The sequence below is a fragment of the Oryctolagus cuniculus genome, chromosome 10, assembly GCF_051225735.1.
Source record: "Oryctolagus cuniculus isolate XC-2025 breed Fujian yellow rabbit chromosome 10, ASM5122573v1, whole genome shotgun sequence".
Lineage (NCBI taxonomy): Eukaryota > Metazoa > Chordata > Mammalia > Lagomorpha > Leporidae > Oryctolagus > Oryctolagus cuniculus.
In genome coordinates, this window is record NC_142876.1 from 85,809,710 (window position 1) to 85,825,211 (window position 15,502).

The 15,502-nt window shown below is 42.2% G+C and overlaps 1 long non-coding RNA gene across 5 annotated transcripts in view; it reads right to left on the reverse strand.

The window, feature by feature from the left end:
* Nucleotides 1-15,502, reverse strand: part of LOC103349250 (uncharacterized) — a 603,064-nt gene that overhangs the window by 81,803 nt on the left and 505,759 nt on the right. The window contains exon 10 of one of the 5 annotated variants that reach the window (XR_016214681.1): nt 325-423. The exons of 3 other annotated variants lie outside the window; for them this stretch is intronic. This is a non-coding gene — a long non-coding RNA (uncharacterized LOC103349250). Of the gene's footprint in view, nt 1-324; nt 424-9,246; nt 12,540-15,502 lie in introns of those variants that run through there. One more of the 5 variants, XR_016214680.1, reaches the window with a different exon arrangement.

A 15,502-nucleotide genomic window follows, 5' to 3' on the forward strand; every position in this document is an offset into this window, starting at 1 on the left:
GTGTGGAAGAAATGTTTTATCACTATTGAGTGGTCAAATCAATCTACAAAATTAAGAGGAAGAGGGCAAGGGAGAGGGAGGGAAGGCTGCCTTTTGTACTGTTTTGTGTGCTCCTCTAGTCTTCCAGTGCTAGCAAAAGTGTCCATGATTGGGCTCCTCATGCAAAGGTGCTCATTGTGGTGACATCAGGAACCACCTTCACAGGAACATCTATCCAGGTGGGCTCTAAGCTGAGCTCTGTGTTTCTACATTTCACTCGGTTTCATTCATTCCTTCCTCCCCAGCTACCCACATAGAAAATATTCTGAATAAATATTGTGGCACCTGAAGTCATCCTGTTGAGTACTGTATTCATCACTTTCTTGTAGTCCTCTTCAAATTGCACATGTCCAAACTTATCAAGCTGTACTTCTCTGGTTCCATCTGCAAGAGGATTTGACCACTTTGAGTGCCAATGAGCAAACATTGTAAGAGATAGAGAAGAGATGAGGAAAATCATGGCAGGAGATTCTGAGCTGTCGCCCCCCTTGGCAGCTATTTCTGTCATCTTCCTCACAATCATCAGTCACCACTATCCTCCATCTAATCCTTGTCACCTTCAGAGGAACTGTTTATTGAGCATTGACTTGGAGCCAAGTCTCGGGGAATGCATTTCACATGATTGTATGTCTCATGACAGCCTCCTGGGATCAGTACCTTTATATGTGAGAGACTCAGAACAGCCAAAACAATCTCAGAAAGGAAAAACAAAGTTGAAAAATTCATAGCCTGATTTTAAATCTTAAAACACTGTAATCAAGACCATGTAATGCTGGTGTAACAATGGACACATTGATCAGTGGAATAGAACTGAGTGTCTAGAAATATACTCTGACATGTGTGATAAGAGTGACAAAATATTCTGGTAGGGAAAATGTAGTCTTTTAACAAACGGTGCTAGGACAGCTGAATACTCAAGTACAAGAGAATAAAGTACCTTCTATTTGACATTATATACAAATATTAATTCACAATGTATTGTAGACCTAAATGTAAAAACTGAAATGAATGTTTCATGACGTTAGATTAGGCATTATTTCTTTTTTTTTATTTGAAAGACAGAGTTACAGAGAGAGGTAGAGACAGAGAGAGAGAGAGGTCTTCCATCCACTGGTTCACTCTCCAGATGGCTGCAACCGCTGGAGCTGCACTGATCCAAAGCCAGGAGCCAGGAGCTTCTTCCGGGTCTCCTGCATGGGTGCAGGGGCCCAAGGACTTGGGCTATCTTCTACTGCTTTCCCAGGTCATAGCAGAGAGCTGGATTGGAAGAGGAGCAGCCAGGACTCGAACTGGCGCACATATGGGATGCCAGTGCTTCAAGCCAAGGCTTTAACCTGCTGTGCAACAGTGCCGGCCCCAGGCATTATTTCTTAGAAATGATGCCAAAAGCATAAGCAACAAAAGAAAGTCTAAATAAATGAGAAATCATCAAAATGAAATTTTTTTGTGCTTCAAAGGCCATCCTCTCTGAGGTAAAAGGGCAAAGGTGTATATTTCCAAATCACATATCTGATAAAAGTCTAGTACCCAGATTCTCCTAAGAACTTTTGCAACTCTACAATAATGATGACCTAATTTAAAATGATAAAAGGACCTGAATGGATTTTCTTTCTCTAAAGAATATATAAAAATAGCCAAAAAGCTGGGGCCTGAGCTGTGGTGCAGTGGGTAAAGCGGCCATCTGAACTGCCAGCCAGCATCCCATATGGATGCCTTTTCAGATCCTGTCTGCTCCACTTCCTATCCAGCTCCCTGCTAGTGAGCCTGGGAGAGCAGCAGAAAATGGACTAAGTCTTTCGGCCCCTGCATCCACCTTGGAGGCCTGGCAGAAGCTCCTGGCTCCTGGCTTCCATCTGACCTAGCCCTTGCCTTTGCAGCCATTTGGGGCTTGAACCAGCAGATGGAAGGGGTGTGTGTGTGTGTGTGTCTGTAACTCTGCTTTTCAGATAAATAAAATAAATCTTTAAAAAAATAGCCAAAAAGTTTATGAAAATGTACTCAGTGTTATCAGTCCTCAGGGAAACGTCAGTCAAAACCATCTATTTCCCATCACATCGTTCCACACCCAGTAGCATGGCTTTAATAAAAACAACAGCAACAACAAGTGTCAGTATAGTGATGGAGAAATTGGAACCCTCATACATTGCCAATGGGAATGGAACCTGGTGCAGCCACTTTGAACACATGTGGCAGTTCCTCACAAATGCAAAATAGGGGTTTTGTATGGTGCAGAATGCCAACATTGCCGGCGCCGCGGCTCAATAGGCTAATCCTCCGCCTAGCGGCGCCGGCACACCGGGTTCTAGTCCCGGTCGGGGTGCCGGATTCTGTCCCGGTTGCTCCTCTTCCAGTCCAGTTCTCTGCTATGGCCTGGGAGTGCTGTGGAGGATGGCCCAAGTGCTTGGGCCCTGCACCCTCATGAGAGACCAGGAGAAGCTCCTGGCTTCGGATCAGCGCCGTGCGCTGGCCGCGGTGGCCATTGGAGGGTGAACCAACGGCAGAGGAAGACCTTTCTGTCTGTCTCTCTCACTGTCTACTCTGCCTGTCAAAAAAAAAAAAAAGAATGCCAACATCAGGTATATACCTTAGAGAATTCAAAAATGTATGTCCACAAAAAAAAGTTCTTAAAAACTTTTACATGAATGTTCTTAGCATTATTCATCATAGCTAAAAGGTGCAAACAACCCAAATGTGCATCAGTTACTGAATTAGGATAAACAAAATGCTACGTAGGCATACAGTGCAGGATTCATTCAGCCATGAAAAGAGTGAATACTGCTATTTGCAACAAGATCATAGGAGTGACCCTGAAAATTCTGTAAGTCAAAGAAGGCTATTTATTGTAGCTTTACATTTATGGATTATCTAGTGTAGGTGGACTTAAGACGAAAGTAGGTTTATCTGTTGCCAGGTGCTGATGGAGGAGGTAAGGAATGAGCACTATGAGTATGAAGTTTCTGTTTGGGATGATAAAATATTATAAAATTAGTGGTGATAATTGCACAACTTTGTGCTTATGGTAAAAACACTGAATTGTGTGCTCTGAAAGAATGGATTTTGTGGTCCATGGATTATATCTCAATAAAGCTCTTGTTAAATGAAAGAAGATGAAGGCATCCCCCAGCAGTCACCAGGTAAGCCTCTCAGGACCTCTGTGAATGGATGACTCGGCAGATCTCAACACTTCTGTTTTCAGAAGAGCCAGACTATTGTGAAACATAACCAGCATGCATTAAGCTATATGTAATCATCACATTTGCCTGCTATGAACTAGGGGAACAAAAACAGATTTCTTCACAGACACCATATGGAAATGGGATTCACCCATAGAAACAGACAAAACATTTTGGTCATTTTCTACCAAGCTTGGGTTGGCAAAACCAAAGAGAAAGGGAAGTGAAATTGCCATGATTCAGTCCTGCAGATTCTGCTCTTGATCAACAACAATAAAGAGGCTGTTCTTAGATCCTTAACTGTCCATCCTGGCTCTCTCTACTCATTACCTTTACAGATAATGGTTTGTCCGCCAGGTACTAGTAATTATTTCAGATTGTGAGATTTCACTGTGATTAAATTAATTACAATCTGTCTCCCTGGCGTCCTAAATAAAGCCTGTATACCTCCTAGAGATTAAGCAATTTTTTTTTCTTAAGTTGGAGAATAGCTAAAAAGAGATTGGTATCTACTTCTAAAAGAAAAAAAAAAACCTCACTCTCTTCTGGATGCTGCCATAACAAAAGAGAATAATCAACACAAGCGTGGAGCCTTTTGGCAATGGAAATACTTTAGAACTTGAACTGTTTGTTCTGTTGCATTTGGTTACTCTGGTCGGTCCTTTCCAGATAAACAACTTCGTTGAATTAATGCTCACATTCTAGTCTAACATTCTGCTCATGACATTTACTGCTATCCCCTTGGACATGCCAAATATGTTATGAAAAGATCCTGCTGAGATGCATTTAATTACATTTAGAAATAACCAGGCACATCATTAAAAATGAGACATTTCAACAAATTTTAAATTTCCTTTATGTGTTGATATGCATAAATGTTTATATTTTTCCTCTGTCTTTACTAATGTACGTCTTAAATGATTATCTGACCTTGATGTATCTGAGGTGGTAAACCTGAGGAAATGTAATTGTGAGATTGGATTGTAATTTAAATGTTCCCTGGGAGCAAACTAAGGATGTTTGTCATTTTATGGATTGACAAGGGGGAGAGTTTGAAATATAGATCCAACATAACTCATCCTCCTGGTGAAACTCTTTGGTCATTTGACATCACTCTGCTTTGGAGATATTTATCATAGTTTTGTCACAAGAGGATAAAGAGGAAGGCTTTGAACTGTCATCTGCAAACTAAATTATTAGATATTACTTTTGCATCTTAAGGAATTTGGAGGCAGAACTTGTTTGTTTAGATCTGATTTATACTCTGAAATTCCCATGTGGCTATGAATATGGTAATCTTGAAGGGCAATTTAGATTGTCTGTTGCTATCTCCCAGTGACTGGTTTTTGCTAAAGAATACATTTAAATTACAAATTAGAAGGAACTATGTCTTTAGAATTTTGCACTTATATTGGTGACTGAAGCAGTCATAAACAACTGAAAGATCTGAAAATGTTTCTATATATGGTAGAAACATATTATTCCAGTCCTTTTCAGCACCATGAGTCCTGGAAGGAAAAATGAATTCCTAAGAGACTGGGATTAGCTTAATTTTGGAAGAATTTCATCCAAAATGGAAATGAGTGTTCAGATCTTGGTTAGACTCTCGTTAATCTTAGAAATTTTGAGGAATTGAATTCAGGAATGTCAAGATAACAGGTCCCCAGCATGCATGCATGTATGCATGACAACATGTACTTTTCATGTCCTGTTCGAGACAGACATAGTAATGGGACAGGGAACCCTAAGATCAAGTATGATCACTTGCCTCTGAGATGCCTACCAATGATCCCAGCTGCCTGTGTGTATCCATGCGTTTGTGTAATTTCATCTCATCTTACATGAAGCTAGCCTTTTGACCAATAGTGTTTTCAGAAAAGCCGAAGACTGTAGGTGGTTGAAATGGGAAGCTGCCAGAATGTACAAGAACTGTCCACTGAGGCCGTGAGTAAACTCAGAGGATTATGGGGTCAGACTCCAATAATATCTGCCACATAGCTTCACAGTCTCCTTCATCAGTGTGCTTTGAGCAGCCACTCCCAATCAATCAGAGATAGGATTTGAGATGGAGTCCGCTTGTCTTCTGTGGTCTAGAATGTACTCCCCTTTCTTTGTTCTGTTCAGTGCACTTAACAGCACTCTCCACCTGGTGAATTCTTACTTAACCCCCAAAGGTCAAAGGTTACCTGCCCAGTGAACCTTTCCTAATAAGGTCCCTTTTGCCTGGCTAAGTTAGCCTCTCTTTATTCTCAGCTCCCTTGCTTTCAATAGTTGTATGCATTGTGATCTTTACGTGTTTCTCTGCCTAACTCACCTGCCTGTCAACTTCTGCTCATCTCCGTGTTCCCAATTCCAGGCCTATATTAGGCACTGAAAAAATGGGAGCTAAAAAAGCAAAACTACAGGACAGGAGGTAAACGAGTAAACATCCACAGTGTTCTACAATATTCTCTGAGAGTGTATTTTTTCCTCCAGAAGTACTCAAAGATGGATGTTTTGCTACTTCTGGACTACTTGGATTTCCTCATAATGAGGAAGGAAACCAAGGGAGAAAAAAGATTCTGCCAAACATCCTGGGTTTCAAACATGCACTGTTAAGCCCCAGGGCATCCAATACCTGCATTAACATATTTACTTTTCAATCTGTTGCATTCTTTGGTCTTGGAGAAACGTCCTTTCAAAAAGTGGGCTCTTCACAGTAAGGAGAACACCATAGTTATGTTGCTGTGTTAAGTGTGGAAGGTGGTTTGGTTCCCATTATTCAAGTTTGAAGAATAACATTTACATCCGAAGGGAAAAAGTGCCCAGCATGATTTCAAATCTGGCTTTGTTTCTAGAAGTGCCCCAGGAATGATACCACCCCCAAACATGAACAGATGTTATTCTCTTGTCCCCAACTGACCCGGGGCTCTTATCCATGGTTCCAGTGGGTAGCGACTCAGCCAGTATGGATGAAATCATCCTTTTCTTCCAGACAGGGCAAACAAAAAGAACAGAAGTGTTTTATTTTGGCTCTTTGTTTTGTTTTTACCTATCAGAGCCACTCCTGGTTTGTGTTCTGGTCATCTAAGAGTTGCTGGACCTGGAGAGACCCTTCTTGTCAGATGCAAAGAGTTAAGTGGATTCGGTTTCTAGAGAGCATTAGGAAAGGTGCTAACAGATGTTGAATTCAGCTTTGTCATTAAAGAGCTTCTCAAAGCTACCTGATGTCCCTTCATTAGCACTTTTCTTTCACCCTTTTCTCATTACATTTCAGCTCTGTTTTGTGAAATAGACCTTTGAAGAAACTTGAGAACTACTTTGGAAACCTAAGGCATAGAAATCCTAAAGTGTACAGCTCTGAAGTATGCATCTGAGATTATTTCCCAAGGCCATGAGCCAGGAAAGGCAAAGGCAAAGGCAGATGCTGAATGTGTTTTAATGCTCTGAAAATATTTAAAATTAAACATTAATGCTATTATCATTATATACACTAAAAACATTTTCCACTGTGTTCTTTGTAGAAATCCTTAAAAATTGGTGCTAAAGAAATTCATGTCATGTTTGGATCATCTTGTTGAGAATTTTTGAATGCTTTTCTATGTACTGAAAGTAGATATAACTATAATATGCATGCAAATACCCTTGCTTCCTCTGAATACTTGTAGTAGAGACAAAGAATAAGTACCAGGAACTGGCTTAGGATTTGCACTTTGGGAAATGGTTTGAGACCCATTTGATTGTTAGTAAAACATAGAAATCTTTGAATTCAGCACCCCTTCTCCTTTCCTTAGAGACCTGTGCGTCCTCTGTATCTCCATGATACTAAATGCCATCATACCCCTGGCACCTAGACCTTGCCCAGTATAAAGCTGCTCAGAGAGACTGAATAAATCAATCTTGCTGGACCACTGTGGACCACTGGAGTTTTTTTTTTTTCCCATAGTTTCTTTGATTTTATTTTTACATTTAAAAGGGAAATTTGTGCAGCATGTGAAGGTTATGTCTCTTTCTGGGGCTCTGTTTAGGGAGTGATGCAGCAGTTGAGAACCATTTCTGCTTGTTTCCATTGCTATCTTTTCTGTTGTTCCCAAGGCATTTATGCTGTTTATGGGACCCTGCTCTGAACCATGCACTGTGCTGGGTGCCTTGCCACACATCAACTGTGGTATATTGTTTAGGTCCATGCAAAGTAGGCAATTTAGAACCTTCTGGAAGTTAAGTAACATGTCCATACACATTCAAATGTTAAGCACTTCAGTTGAAATCTGAATGGAGATTCAGATGTGTTTGTATTTACGGTATGGCTTTACTCCTTCGTTCTTTTGCGTGGCTAGGACAAAATGCCATATACTGGGCAACTCAAAAACAACAGATATTTACTTCTCACAGCTCTGGAGATTGGGAAATCCAAGGTAAAGGTGACTGCGGTTCCGTGTCTAGTGAGGGTCAACTTTCTGGTTCACAGATGGTGTCTTCTTGCTGTGCCTTCCCAAGTTAGAAAGGATAAGGCAGATCTCCAGAGCCTCTCTTATGAAATCACTAATCCCATTGGTGAGGGCTTGGCCCTCCCTATGACCTAATGCCCACCCAGAGTCTCTAATGCCCATTCCCTCGCCTGTGAGCTCATCCCAGTCTAATAAAAAAGTTTTTGTTGGTTCTTATTGAAGTATTCTCCAGCAAAATAAAGAAATTAAAATAGAAATAATGGTATCTTCTAATTCATTTAGCTTAGCCAGAAGATGGAGTTGTGTTCATAGCATGAATGCAATTGTGATGGAGATTCAACCTGTTGTCATAGAAAGGTGTTTTGTTGCCACTGATGCTTTGGAAGAGGTTATGGAAAAGGTGATGAGACATTTTCCTGAAGGATGCCAAGAAAATTTTTCATCTCACTTGCAGGAAGGAGAAATGAAAGATTTTTCTGTTTTAAGGAACAAGCCTTTCCCCATCTGCAAGGAAGTGGCAACCACGTTTTTCTTTGATGAATTTGGATTCTGCTTTTAATGAAGCAGTGAAGGTTTTCCAGTGGGTTAGACGAGGAAAATTGGGTTTGGAGGGTGATGGGTTGTTGAGTGGGAGTGTGTGGGAAGACAGGCATCCAAGAGAGAACCAAATGGAAGTGAGAGTTCAGTGGTGCATCAATGATTGGTTTTCAGAAGAGACCCTGGATCAAAACATTTATCAGTGCTCTCTCACAGAATTCAGAAATCAACATGACCTCCATCAAGAGCTGTAGCCAATCAGCAGTACAATCTTCACACAGTGGTGCTCTATGTCTTCTTAGCAGTGACTCACCAGCAGGAGTGACTGCTGGCTCAGGCCTAAAAGCCTGTTTGAAAAATTTGAGAGGCAGAGAGACAGAGGCAGACAGACAGAAGAAAAAAGCTCCTGTCAACTTGTTTACTCTCCAAATGTGAGAGTTAGGAGGTCTAGTCTTGGTCAATCTGGTAGGAAGCTGGGAACCTAACCTAGGTCTCCCATGTGGGTAGCAAGAGCCCATTTGAGCCATTCCTGCTGCCTCTCAGGGCCTGCATTAGCAGGAAGCTGGAGTCAGGAGCCAGAGCCAGGAGGCAACTAATCTGGTGTCTTAATGGCTATGCCAAATGACTGCCCCCAGGTCTTTTTCCACCTCCACCTGGGGACCCATAGGTGTCCTTTCTTAGAGTAGTCAAAGGGACCTTGTGGATGTGTGCATCTCCTGTGTATGGAATGAGACTGAGCCTGGGGCAGATGTGTCTCTTGTGCAGGTTGGATGAAAGACCCTGCTTTGGACACTTGGGGATTGTGAGACCTGAATTGGACTGTAGGCTGTGCTGTTCACGTAGTGTTTCATCCTGTGTAGAAAATAACATCATAGCTAAACCACCAGGGAGTTCCTGATGTGTGTGTTCTTTTGCCTTCTCCCTTTTGCCTCTTGAATCTACTCACCCATCTTTGTTTTGCCTGATGTTTGATCCTAACACAGAGTTTTGACTCTTTTCTCCATAAAAGGTCCTTTACCCTCAGTATGTTGTGAAGCATAATTTTTTAAAAAAAATTAGCTTACATTTAATTCCATTTTTAAAAAGGTTTTATTTATTATTTGAAAGACAGGGTTATAGAGAGGGAAAGACAGAGTGAGAGTGATCTTCCTTCTGCTTGTTCACCCCTAAAATGGCCGCAATGGCCAGGGCTGGGCCAGGTCCAAGCCAGGAGCCGGGAGCTTCATCTGAGACTCCCACATGTGTTCAAGGGCCCAAGGACTTGGGTCATCTTCTGCTGTTTTCTCAGGCACATTAGTAGGGAGCTGGGTCAGAAGTGGAGCAGCTTTAACTCGAACCTGCACTCATATGAGATGATGGTGTTGCAGGCAGCAGCTTAACCTACTATACCACAGCGCCAACCCTCAACATAATTTTCTTGAAGAGTTGGGATGCACACCAGGAAAATAATAGCAGTAATCTGTGGCTGACTACCTGTGGCCTTAGGATATTGCAAGCAACCTTTGTTGCAGAGGCAGCCCCCTGGGAAAGTACACTCTGGTTTCCCATTTGCCTGCTATTTCACCCTGCAGGTTTTTATCATAGGGCCTGGCACCCTGCCTAGAGCTTCACTCACATTTATTGAATGAGTTAATAAGTTTGTGCATGGATGCATGCAAAAATAAACATATAAAACCAATCAGCTCTGAATACCGACATGGAATTGAGAGGCTTAGAACATTGTTGAGTGAGGAGTTTTTGTAAATCTTCCTTGAGGAATACCTTGAATACACCATCAGATGCAACTTTGGCAACTGCCTCTAGTTCTTCATAGGTGGTTGGGTGCCCCACCTAACATGTTACTCAGTTCCTCTCTTGATCCTGCAGTACCAGGGAGTGCCTTCCTAGGCAGCCTTTGAAACAGTGGCAAGCTCCTTCTTCACTGTCGTCGCGTCACATCTGTTGATTCACTTTTCCAGCTGAGATTTTCAGCTTAAGCAGCTGTACGTAGAATCTAGCCTGGCCTCACTTTTAAGCAGTGAGTAGGTGGAGAATGAGGTAATATTATTAGCTAACATCTGGCACCAGAATCTCTTTATTTTGTATCTTGGTTCAGATTCATTTCTTTAGAAGTTCTCCTTTTCTCTAACTCGTGCTCAGATATTTTGTGAAATCCTAGTAGGAAGCATAAATGAGATAATTTGCCAGATATAAGACAATAGGGAGAGGTGGAGCCTGTGGCAAAGTAGAGCATGTAACCCCTCTAACATCAGACCCTGCATGTCATCTCTGAAGTAGTATGGCTTCAGAGAGGGTTGTATCTAACATTGACAAACCTTCCTCTTTCAGAAAAGTGTGAAATATGGACATTTAATTTTTTTCAACTTTTACATTTTGGCAGCAAATTATTTAAAAACTTGAAAATACCATATGGATAGAATTCAATATGTGTTAAATTTAATAAACATACACACACATACACATTTGAAAAGCAGAGAGGCAGGGAGAGCAAGAGACAGAAACAGATCTCCTATCCACTGCATAGCTCCCCAAATACACAGGACAGCTGAGGCTGGGCCAAGGCTTAAACTGGGTGCCACTCAATCTGGGTCTCCCATGTAGGTGGCAGGAACCCAACTACTCGAGCCATCACTTGGTGCCTCCCAGGAAACTGAAATCACAAACAGAGCCAGGACTTGAACCCAGATACTCACAACATGGGATGTGTGCAACCTAAGCAACTCTTAACTCCTGTGCCGAACACCTGCCCTGAACATATATTTAAGACATCTCTGCAGGATTTCATGGAGAACTTCTGTTCTGTACCTCCCCTCTGAACTTGACCACAAAGCCTGGATGTGTAGGTGTTAAGTGGTATCCCGAGTATTTGATATGAATGTACTTCTCTGTATTAATATCTGAGGACAAGTTTCTCCATAAACTATCTTTGGGAACAGCCATTAGCATAGTGATTAAAGTGCTAGTTAAGATGCCAATGTCCCACATCATAGTGACTGGGTTCAATTCCTGCTCTGTTCCTGATGTCAACTTCTGCAAATGAAGACTGCTGTAGGCAGCAGTGATGGCTAAAGTAGTTTAGTAGCTGCTTTCCACATGGGAGACCAGGATTGGTTTTCACCTGACTTTAGCCCTGGCCCAGCGCAGGCCACTGTGGGCATTTGGGGAGCTCTCTTTATCTCTGCCTGACTCTCAAATAAACAAACAAGTTTTTAAAAATCATTGTGTAAACTTAAAGTTTTCACTCTGATACTCTGCTCACCAGTTCTGATTTTGGTTGTGTTTTGTTATGAAGGCAGAAAAGGATTCAATTACAGCTCGTTGTCCTTCTGCATGGTTAAGGCAACGGCCTCTAGAACCTCTCTGCCTGGGTATTTGGCCTTCAGCAGGTGACTTAGTTTCTCTGTGCCTCAGCCTCTTTATGTGTAAAATGGAGTGAATAAGAGTACCCACTTCATAGTGTTGCAAGGATGTACTGCCTTACATGGAAGCTGCTTTAGAATAGTTCTGGGCATCTAGTAGGCACACAGTATTTTTTATTCACATTAGGATTATGGTGGTGTTGCTGCCTATCCTTTTTTTTAAGATGTATTATTTGTTTATTTGAAATTCAGAGTTACACAGAGAGAGAAGGAGAGGCAGAGAGAGAGAGAGAGAGAGATCGATCTTTCATCTGCTGGTTCATTCCCCAGTTGGCTGCAACGGCCGGAGCTGCTCCTATCTGAAGCCAGGAGCCAGGAGCTTCTTCCAGGTCTCCTATGTGGATGCAGGGACCAGGGACTTGGGACATCTGCTGCTGCTTTCCCAGGTGCTGCCTATCCTTGGATCAGCCTGTGGATTATGCCCATCTTGTGGATGACAGTTGAACCATCGCTGTAGGCACTGCTTGTCTCACGTGCAGGCAGATGAAGGGCTAAAATAGTAAAACCTCACTCCCGGGTCTCGTTTTGATCCTCTCATGGCAATCAGGTAGCCATCAGTAGATCTTGGCAAAAGAGAAAGGCAGAACTGAGTGGTTAACACCCTAGACAGGTGACTTTGGAAGTTCTGAGGCAGCCACAGGATGACTTAACACTGGGATCTTCGTGACACTGTCAACCTACTTCTGATTTTATCACCAGAATGCCGAGCTGTTCCTTTGCTAGCTTTTTGGGCTACTCAATGTTCTTGGAATTTCTGTTTAGTAGTTTTCATGTCTTTGGAGTCATTTTCCAATACTACAGGCCTTTTCTAAGGTCAGCTCTCATCACTGAGTTTAGTCATTCTCTTGCAACACACATGGATCATCTGAAAGCTCGTTGCACTGGCTGGAGTCTTCTTGCTTCAGTAGAGGAACAAACCATTTCTATGGAGAAAAGGGGATGACCTGAAACAAATCAGCATTCTGTCAGCTTGAGTTTCACTTTTTAAAAATATTAATTTTTTTATTTATTTGAAAGGCAGAGTTACACACATATGCACACACACATACACACGCAGGGAGAGAGGGAGAGATAGAGATCCCTTCTGAGATGAAGGGATCTTGAAAGGATGATTAAGCAGATGCTATGTCTGGTTTCTTCCATCTGTCCTGAGGAACCTATCCAGTGGTGGCTGTATCTGTAAGATAAAGTGTGGCTGGACAGGAAGAGGCTGCTGGACATCCATCCTGATGCTTTGAGTTGTTTTATAACTCAATGCACAACTCATTACTTCAGCTGGTCGGGTCTCTCTCTTGGTTATAAAAGGCTTTCAAAGGGTCCTAAGTTCCATTTTACCCACACTTCTGCTTAATAGCACCATGACCTGTTGCCCACTTGAGCTTGAGATTAAATGATTTCTTTGGCATGTAAGACACTCTTGGAGAATTTCCATCACCTCCTGAATTTCATCTCTGATTAACAGGAAACAACTTTATTTCTCTTTTTAGGTTTGACTTTTTTGAACTCTGATGTACCCCCTTTTGATTGAAATGGGAATGACATTATATTCATTCCCCTTCCAAGAACTGTATCAAAATTGGAGACATCATGGGCTATCTCTTGAGCTCGTTGTGTAGTTATCTTCTTGATAGGCCAATTATATGAACAAAGCATTTGAGGTGACATCTCACTGGAGGCTTGCAACCTGTATTGTCAGTTTTATTTCTGTTCTATCACTTACTGTATTTTCTCTGCTTTGCCTGTAATCTTCCATTTGGTTTTTAATTATCCTGGGTGCTGAGTCTTAAAAATGTATTTGTGTGCTCAGCTTATTGTATCAGAATTGTCCGATCTTAGTCTGGAATGACTATGGGGCTTAATTTACATGTACTTGTGCAAATTCTTATTTCTTTAAAATTCCATGCCATTCTCATTTTGTGGAATACTGCTGAAGGAGTTATTCATACCCTTGCCTGCACATGATTAATATTCACTGCAATTCATAGCTTCTAGCATGGCCAACTATAGCTATAGTTGATGCTTATTGTTTGAAATGTCCCTTTGCTGATGTGGCATTGAAATCCTTTGTATACTAAAGGGAAACCAAGAATCTGAGAAGTCTCTTTCCAGGCCTTAGAGCAACAAGCAGTGGCCATACCACTGTCCAGAAGAACTTTCCAGGATCCGGGAAATGTGCAATTCTGTGCCATGTAATATGGAGCATTTGAAATGTGGCTAGTGTGTCTGACACACTGAAGTTGCTCTTTCATTTTGTTTTATTAATTTACTTTTAAGTAGTCTGCTGAGTCTATTAGATACTTTGCTGGGCAAGGTGTAATATGCCCGAACTAGAGAAGGTTGATTGCTGAGACTTTTAAGGTACATGTGTTATTCTCTTGTCCTTTCACTGTGTATTTAAGTCTGTCTAGAAGAATGAATAATGATTTTAGCCCTTATAAGGCACTATTTGCTACCTGTGTGATGGATTTGCACATTTATTTCCTCATTTAATCTTCATCTTGAAGTACATAGAGTATTATGTTACCATATCTACCTTATTGTTCAAATGGCAACAAAGATAAGGAAAGGAACTTGCCCACTAGAGACTAAGGCTGAAGTTGGCCTCATGTGGATCTTTTGATCTCTCTGCAGAACACTAAACTTGTGTCCTGTCCCCTTGTTTGTGAGCTGTCTAATTGAGACCTGCAGGAAACTGCCACACAGTGGGTGACTTTGAACAACAGTAATGTGTTTTCTAACAGGTCTTAGCGTCAGAAGTAGATCAGCCATGAGCAGGGACACACTCCTGAAACCTGCAGAGGAGAATCCTTTGCCTCTTGGTAGCTCCTAGTGGTTTGTAGGTGATCTTGCACATTCTTGGTTGTGGGTACATCCATCCACATCTTTCTCTTCACATGGTGTCTGTCTTCATACAACTCATGTCTTTTAAGCACATTGGTCATATTGAATGAGGGGTCTACCCTACTCCTGGATACCCTCATTTTTACTTATAACATCTGCAACAACCCTACTCCCAAGTAAGGCTACATGATGAAGTATTAGGGGTTAAGATTTCAGCTTGCTGGCGCCGCGGCTCACTAGGCTAATCCTCCACCTTGCGGCGCCGGCACACCGGGTTCTAGTCCCAGTCAGGGCGCCGGATTCTGTCCCAGTTGCCCCTCTTCCAGGCCAGCTCTCTGCTGTGGCCCGGGAGTGCAGTGGAGGATGGCCCAGGTCCTTGGGCCCTGCACCCGCATGGGAGACCAGGAGAAGCACCTGGCTCCTGGCTTTGGATCAGCGCGGTACGCCAGCCGCAGCGCACCGGCCGCAGCGGCCATTGGAGGGTGAACCAATGGCAAAAAGGAAGACCTTTCTCTCTGTCTCTCTGTCTCTCTCACTGTCCACTCTGCCTGTCAAAAAAAAAAAAGTTTTCAGCTTGTCTTTGTAGGAGGGAATGGCTCAACTCTTTAACAGGCACCTGTTTTATTATGTTAGGGTTGGGTACTCTTCCTCTCTATTTTTAGATAATTTTACACTGATACTTTCTGGAAGCAGAGTAGTATAATGGAAAGAGCACTTCACTGAGAATTAAGAGGCCTGGGTTTGAATTCTGAGAGTGTTTTAGTTCCTGCTTTTCTTAGTTTTCCCACTGTAAAATGAGATTAATAAGAGCTGAAGTCTGGTATCTCCCTTCTCTCCTGTTTTTTGAGTGGGTCTTGCTAAACAAAGAAGAATGGCAGCTTTGGCCAACAGAATGCCAGTTCCTCTGCAAACTGAGCTTGTCATTTAATGACTGTAGCTCTTTCTCCTGTATCTCTGGTTCCCACAGCAAATGTGAGGTGCAGCTCTTTCTGCAAATTTTGCAGAAGCCAGGGAAGGATAGTGACAGAAGCCAGCATGGGCTTGAATACACATTGGTTTCTAGGCT